Source organism: Myotis yumanensis, unplaced genomic scaffold (assembly GCF_028538775.1).
Source record: "Myotis yumanensis isolate MYYU_CA2020_CCGP unplaced genomic scaffold, mMyoYum1.0.hap1 SCAF_10, whole genome shotgun sequence".
NCBI lineage: Eukaryota > Metazoa > Chordata > Mammalia > Chiroptera > Vespertilionidae > Myotis > Myotis yumanensis.
The window spans coordinates 9,767,080-9,775,691 of NW_027223761.1; positions in this window are offsets into that span (position 1 = coordinate 9,767,080).

The window sequence follows — 8,612 nt, forward strand, 5'->3', positions numbered from 1 at the left end:
CCCTGGTGCCTTTCTCAGGTTTCCCCATAGCTGACCTCATGTGGTCAGAGTCCTAACTATTTCAAGGGGCTCTTCAAAGATGCCATCTCAACCCAGCTTGATTTTAGATCAGCAGCAAGTGTATATATCCCTTCTAACAAAATTAAATGATAGTTGACTGGTTTGAAGGAGTTCAGATAATTCAAAAAGCATTCTTCTTAAGTAAATGTAGGGAGTTTAAATTTAGGGGTATAATGGTTATTGGAAATTTGTTACAATGAAAAAATAAGAAATAGAAAACAATTTTTTTTAATGAGGAAAGGAAGACTCCAAAATTAAAGAGAGAGCTCTGTCTATTTAAAATAGAATTTGGCTTATAAAGCCTTCAATTGCACTCAACCTTTGAGAGAAATATGTATCCCACAAAGAAAAAGGATGTCTAGAACAAGGTGGTCTAACTGACCCAGAGCTGCAGTCAGTGTCAATCAACATTACTAGAAAAGATTTGTGTAGAGTTCTTTCAAAATTGTTATCTTTTCTAATTTAAAACTTTATTTTTGAAATTCTTTATTAGGTCCCCAAATCCTCCCCTGGTGAATAAGTGGATTTATTTACATGTGTATTTGTTTGCTTGTGAAATCTACTTTGCATTTTCATACCATAATAAGGCCTTTCTAAGGTTCTATTATTGCTTTTAATAAGAGTATCGATACAATAAATAGATAATGTTGATTTTTCTTCACACTGAAGCACAACATGTGTAGCCCTGGAGCCATGCGCTGGCTGCCATGCACTGGTTCTGCCGGGGGTTTTAATCATCTGAGAGAGATTATTTTTCTCTAAATCTGTAATTATTATAAGACAAGCAATGCCTTGCACTGGTGGGTAGTCTCATCAACTTGTGCAGCAGTAATAGGCAGATGAAGATTCCTCAGTAAAAAGTCCAAAGAGGAGACAGAACCAGTCCAAAGCATTACCAACTAGGTCTTAAACTAAGGTAATATTTAGGGAAAGAAAGGCGGTGGATACTGGTTTGTGGAAAGAAAAGCAGAAAGAGGTTAGATTTCCACTAGACATGCTGGGATCTTAGAGGCTGGTAGAGGGAAAGAAGAAAGCTGGGAACTGCCAGGCCCAGGACTAGGACACTGAGTTTGGAAAATAGGGCTGGCCCTTGATGGGGCACGGAGCAGCTGTCCACATCATGGCAAGTAGAAAGGATGTGGCTCCCATGAGCTAATAGGCCAACATCTATTTCTAAGTGGAACCTTTTGGGCAGGAAGAACAAGATCACAGACTTTTTTAGAACAGGGGTCAGCAAATTAGGGGTCAGTCAAATCCAGCCCATGAACATTTTTGTAAATCGGGCTTTATTGGAACGCATGTCTGTTCATGCTACAATGGCAGGGTTGAGTAGTTGAGACAGAGACTGGAGGTTTACAAAGCCCAAATAGTTTTTATCTGGCCCTTTACAGAAATGTTTGGCAATCCCTGTTCTATAAGATCGTGAGGCGGAGTCAGCATTGTGGTTCTAGGTGATGTGTTTGGTTTAAAGACAGTCCGTAGGCATAGGCTAAAGGCAACCTCTTAAAAGGGAAAAATGGTAAAAGTCTAGGCAGAATGTCAAAACCACAGCTGAATGATCTAGAGTTCAGGACCTCAGATATAGGCAGAAACCGAAGCAAAAGCTCAGTTCTATTGATAGGACAAACACGGTGGGGATTACGGCAAGAATGAGTCTCGGTAGATTTGTGGGATCCAAGTTTATCTGAGTCATGGAAGATACCAAGTCTAGGACAGCAAGTACAATTTCAGTGACCTTCTGAGGGGTTTGAAACAGTGATCAAGTTGAAGTGCTCAGTGCTCAGCTGAGCAGGGAAGGCAGAGGCTGTCCCCAAAGGAAGGAACTATGAAGTCCAAATAATCTGGATCTTTCTGCTAGAAAGTAGGAGGATGGTGCTATCCTCTCCATTTCCTCTTCAGTGTGATATCTTATCACCCTCATCAACCCAAAGTAATGAGATTGAAATGTCTCCAGGAAAGGACTGCCAGATTTAGCAAATAAAAATACAGAACATTGTGTTGAATTTCAGATCAACAAAGAAAAAGTTTTGATATAAGGTATGTCTGAAATATTGCATTCTACTAAAAATTGGTACTTGAAATTCAAATTTTCCTGGAGTCTTGCATTTTGTCTGGCCCAGGAAACTGGTTGCCTTTGTGATAAATTATGACTAAACTAAGCAATATTTTGACTCCTGGGATAGCAAGAAATTTCAAGTCCTTTGGTGTCACCTCCAGTTTTGTTTTATTTTGCTTCTCCCTCCCTCCACATGCAGATTCTTTTCTCACTTTCTTTCATCTCCTCTCTACCACTTCCTTTCCAAAGGCTATCACATCCATCAACACTTCCAAGAATTATAATATGGCTTCAGCTGACATTGATTAAACCAGAAAAGGGCTGAAAACTGAGAATGAAGAAGTCAAGCTTCTTAAAGTGACTCACAGGAAGGAAACCTGGTGAACAGACAGTTGGGTGATTGGCTTCTGACTCACAGGAAGTTTCTTGACTCGAGATTTCTAGCCATCTACCACCATTAGTTTGCTATCGACAAACCACTGAAGTTTCTCTGGCAGCACACAGAGGCTGTCTTGGTAAAAAAACAAACAAACTTGGGTTTAGATGAATTGTTGGGCACTTGCTGGTTGCAAACACTGAATTAAAATGGACATTTTTGGGATTTACAGAAAGCCTCACATAAAAAAGCAGAAAGCTCTGTGAAGGCCATGCTCATGGTTTTAAAGCATTATGCCAGCCCTGTAGGGAAGGTTCAGGACAACTCAAATCTGTGTGTCTTGCTCTGTGCTATGGTCTCAGTGCATAGACCTTATTTGCATAGCAGAGGATGTGGGCTCATGTTATGCTAATAGTATGATGACTTTAAGGGCTTGGCTAATACATAGCTTATGTAGAAAATATTAAACCGATATGATTGATGTCCCCTATCAATCTTTTCTTTAGCAACCTTCCCATCACTATGGCAGTGTTGGAGGTGCCCATTTGGGTCTCTCTTCCAGAAAGGCCTTGCTGTTTAACTGTAAGAAGTGCAGTCAGCTTACAGCCTATAGCTGTTAGCGCCTTAGAATCTGCCTCCCCCTTCCTGGGGCAGCCCCCAGCCAATGGCTGAGCACAGAGCAGCTAGTCGGCCTGGACATTTCTCTTCAACATGAACTCCTCTAATGAACAATCTTTGTTCTGGAATTCCCCCTCGGGTTGACCAAAACTTCCTCTGATATGTGTTGTGGTCTGAGCCCCTGTCCAATTCTGCCTTCTTCCTCTTTTATCTTCACCAGTGTTGCTCCCTAATAAACCTCTTGCATTCTTAATTCTGCCTCAGTATCTGCTTCTCTGAAGGCACACTTTGACACAACCATCGTGGCCCCAGGGAAGTGGGAAGGACAGGTGCCATTTTAGCAAGGAAAAAAAAAATATTTTCAGGGATACATTTTTACCAGCAAAGAAGGGGGGAAGGGGCACCGTTCTTCTTGTTCAGGAGAGTACAGGAAGGAGAAGAGAGGTGGAGACAGGGTAAGAACTTCACGCATCAAGATCTTACCTTGCCTCTTTCTTGGGGCCAAGCCTTGTTGGGGACCGAACTATAGAAGCAATCAGAAAGGTTTGGGGAGTCTAAGGAGTATTGGGACAAATGGCCTACTTTCCCACACATAGCCTGGAGGAGGCTGAAAACAACCAGAAGCCCCACTTTTGCCTTGGCATCATGTCTAACATGGCTTGAGTAGGACAGTGCAGCATTAGCAAATGAGGGATCTTGGGAGTTAGCGATGTGACCTACCCTTCCATTGCCACGTGAAGGTCAGGGAATTCAAGGGGGATCCCTGGAAACACAGAGGCCTGAACTTGGGAAGTGGAGGCCAGTAAGGTCAAGGAGCTTGATTTCCAGGGACAATGGTGGTGTCAATGTCCCGTGGCTATGGATGCCATTGCATGCCAGAGGACAAACTAGACCAGGAGCACCTCAGGGGATGCTAGCACGGGGCCTAGACACCCAGCAGAGAAGCCCATCAAGAACAGAGGGCACCAAGCTGATTCTCACGCTCGTAGCTACATGGTAATGACATGTCCACTAACCAGAGATCCAGGGGCTGATGTCAGGAGACTGACTGACTGTGCAGGTGCAGTCTCCTCCATGCTCCATGGGGTTGGGGCTTCCAAGGAAGATTTGACGGGAAACAAAGACGCTGCATATCTTTGCATGTTTGAGAGTGTGTGCATCACTGAGTGACCCCACTACACTTACATAAAATATTTTACATTTTGGGTTTTTGTCCAAGCTATGGAGTGAAGGAAGGTCAGGCTTAGTGTATAAGTCATATCTGAATAGCAGCTGCCTGCCGAGAGCCTCCATGGTCTGGATAAATTATAGCATCCATGTGTGGTGAATGTTTGGCTTCTCTCTAGACCACATTTTCCAAGAGGTGGGAGATAAACCACTGGTGACAGCTAAGATGATTTCAGGTTGTGTGGGAACACCGTTAATTAACACTGAATCACACCCACACTCTCCCATTTCCAGTTTTTCTGGAAACATAACAGAAAGCTTGGGGGGTGTTCTTGTCTCAAACCTAACACTTTCCAATTCCCCTTTTTAACAAAGACTCTGGGTATCAGCAGCCCCCCCACCCTGCCCCACCCTAAGTCTATTCTCCATGAAGTAGCCACAATGATCCTTTAGACAGAAGTCAAATCAGGCCACTTCTCTTTTTGAGACACTCCAATGTCTCGTTGTTAACTCAGGAAAAGCCTCGCCATTCTCAGTGGCCCTCAAGGCCCCATCTGACCTCACATTCCCTACTCCTCTCTTCTCTCCTGTCCACTCACTGCGTCAGCCACACTGGCTTCCTGATTGGGCTCAGAATGTTCCTTCCCCAGGTACCAACACAGCTCACGATCTCACTGGCCAGGACTGGACTCAGATGCCACTTTCATAGTGAGGACTCCCCTGGCTATGCTATCCTAGGTTGCAGATCCCTTCCACACTCCCTACCCTCCATTCTGCTTTGTGTGTGTGTGTGTGTGTGTGTGTGTGTGTGTGTGTGCTTGCGCGCCATATATTTTACTTACTCATAATAGTTTGTTGTAATCTTGTCATTTTTTATAAATTTCTCATCTTTATTTTCTGCCTCTCTCACTTGACTTTAAGCTCCATGAGGTCAGAAATTTCTATTTTGTTTGGTCCGGTTTCCCCAACATCTAAAACAAGGCCTGGTATGCAGTGGATTCTCACGCAGTATTTACTCAATGAATAATGACTTCTCTGTTGCGTCTACGTTATTGTCAGCATCTCAGCTTCCCTCTCTCACGCCTCCCTTTAATTCTGCGTCCTTTCCTGGCAAAGCCAACACAAACAAACAAAATACCACAAGATGCTCTTGGTCTCCCCTTTCTAATTTCATGGAAATTCTGATGTAGGTGTATTTTATTTGGGAGATTTGGGGTGTGGAATATCAAGGGAAGAGAATTTGGAGAATTCTTGACCAGGCGGGGCTCTCTCTGCCTTTCTCTCAGCTCCCCACTCATCTTCCCTCTGCCCTTGCTACTCACACTGTCCTCACATTCCTGCCTGCTGAGTTCTGCTCTTCAGAGGTGGGGCTTGGGCTGGGATGGTTGGAGCCCACAGGCTCTGGCTCCCAGCATCCGCTCACTGACTGGGTGTGTAGCATCCGAAACGTGGGCGAGGCTGCCTCTTCCGAGGGCCAGAATTTGGAGTGGCTGGTGCGTTTGACTGAATGATACACCACAAACACCAATCCAGAACTCCGGAATGGAGACCTGGTAGGGCGGAGGGAGGCCCAGCTCCTCATAGCTGACTGATTCTGTTTGCAATTTCCTCTTGTCACTATAGCACCGTGTCGGGTTACCAAGGAAATAGAGAGGAACAGTCTGATGAGAGGCTCCACATGGGTAGCGGCAGTCAATCAGTCATCAGGACAACACCCTAACCTTTGGCTCCACCCCTCCTCCCACACCCTAAAATAAACCACACATAAAGCCCAAGTTCAAGAGGCACCTTTGGGATTCAAACCAGGGTTTGCTCACAGGTACTCTCTGGTCCTCCGCGCCTCTTTGAGGAGGAGGTTCTTCCTGTTGGCTCTGCCGGCTTCTCTAAGTCTTGGGTGTGTATTTGTATCATAAGAACACACCTGGATTTTTCAAAGGGCAGAAGAGATTGGCAGCTGAGTTGTTCTGTTGCCACGTGGATGTCAGGCTGGGAGATGGTGCCCTGGACACCACAGAGACCCCAGTAGAGTGGAAGGAGTTGGGCCAGGAGCAAAGCCCTATGACGGAGGATTCCTCCTCTGAGCCCAGCCTTCAGCAGAACAAAGTGATGGTGTAGAGACAGCCACACCAAACCTTGAGAAGGAACAATGCTGCCTCACCTCTAACTCTGGTGATGAACCACGTTTCCACATGCCAGTGTCTACCCAGTATACTGTAATTACACAATAATGCTGCTAAACACAGCTAATGCTTTCATCTTTACAAAGCTTGTTCACTCTCATTCTCCCCACATAACAGGGTATATGTGTCCCATTTTACAGATGAGAAGGTGGAGGCGGAGTTAGTTACGGCTACCACAAACATAATAGGAAAGCATTTCAAACCTGGGTCTCGTGTCCCGATATGTGGGGCGTTTCCCAGTCCTTCCTGGTAGGAGAGTTTCTTAAAAATGAACTCACAAGCCGAAACCGGTTTGGCTCAGTGGATAGAGCGTCGGCCTGCGGACTGAAAGGTCCCAGGTTCGATTCCGGTCAAGGGCATGTACCTGGGTTGCGGGCACATCCCCAGTAGGAGGTGTGCAGGAGGCAGCTGATCGATGTTTCTCTCTCATCGATGTTTCTAACTCTCTATCTCTCTCCTTTCCTCTCTGTAAAAATTCAATAAAATATATTAAAAAAAAAAAAAAAAAATGAACTCACAAGTTTGAGGCCTGAAACCACAAGGCTTACTGATGTGGCTGTGAACTGCAGCCCTGGGCCAGAGCGAGAAAAGTCAAGAAGAGGAACCAACTGCATTGCACTGGAGGACCTTCGCCTGTCTCACACATGCCGAATATTTACATGTGTTCCCCACACGGTCTCTATAGCAACTGGCAGAGGTGCAAAAATGCTTCACTGGTATTTGCGTGAGGGTGAGAAGAGAGTTCCAAGATCCTCTTTCTCCCAGCGGGCAGGGCTATTTCCATCCATCCGCTGGCTGCGTGACTTCTCCCAGCAGCCATTTGGCATGAAGCTCTCAGGCAGCAGGGAGCCAGTGAACCAATGCAATAGGCATTAGGATGGTAGGGCCTCATCTGCCCCCTCTCCGGGCAATTACGCATAGCGTCAGTAAGGGATTTTGTTATTAAGAAGTCTCAATAGTAGGGAGCTGAGAGGTTGTGGTTTCCAGCCTTTAACCACAACATTTAAGGCATGTCTTCATTTTTCTTATAGTTTCCGAGGGCGCATCATTACCTAATTCTCCCTGAAGAGTCGAAATTGCTTTATGATGCATACGCATCAATGATGTGAGCTGAGGCTCTGAGCCAGTAAACATCTTTCTCAGAAACCTCCCTCCTCATCCCCTTTCTCACATTTGAACTTGAGATGATCCCTTCTCCCCTTTCTGCCTGGGACTCCAGAATGAAGTCTGTGTTGGTATGATTAAAACTGTCATTCATTCAACTCCACGTATGTGCAACAGAACATTTGATCTCTCAGCATCTCAGGCTGTGCCTTCTGTGATGTATGTGGTGTTTGTTAGTGCATTTGTGTCATGTACCTCTCCTCTAAGTTCTTTGGGAGAAACAAGAAGAAAAGAATTGTTGAACACCAGATATTTTAGGATCTAGTTTAGCTTAGCGTTCACCGTACATTGAACAAAGCAGTACACACTCAACACGTGACCAACACGTCTGTTAAAACCCATATGGAAAACTGAGCCCCTATGCATATGTCCCAGGCAGGGAAGGATTCATGGGCAAACAACCTGGGCAGTCACCCCAGACTCATGCTCAGAAGGCCTTGCTTGGGGTTTTAACGCACTACCATTGCTGTCTTGCATTTCTTAATTTATCTTTGAATTTGTCTTTTGTAACTGAAGTATGATGGGACAATGGAGCTCAGCTCACTGGTGGTCCTGTGACCACACCCCCAGCCCCTGGTGTTCCAGACCTTACCTGCCCTCCTTGACTGTTGCCATCCTTTGCCCAGTTGGCTGCCAGTTAGCCAGTAAGAAGGGAGACCCCATTCTATCTTTTGCTCCCTGTGGGAGATCTGGGAACAGGTGTAGGGAGTGTTGTGGTTGGATATGCACTCACAGCGTCTTGGAGAGGGGCATGGTCGTGTGGTGCTTGCCCTGGGCTGGCAGTGCCATGGTGCATTTGACTTGGTAGGGGCCTCTCACCCACCCCCATCTGAGTAGCCAGTGTGCTAGAGGTTGTCATCCCCAGAGGGCATGATGGGGTGAGGCAGCATGCAGCAAAACGGGTTGATTCTCAACTTCCCAGCCACATTCTTATTTTGCACTCGAGCCCCACAGTTATGTCCCAGACCAAATGGACCCCAGCGACTCCCTC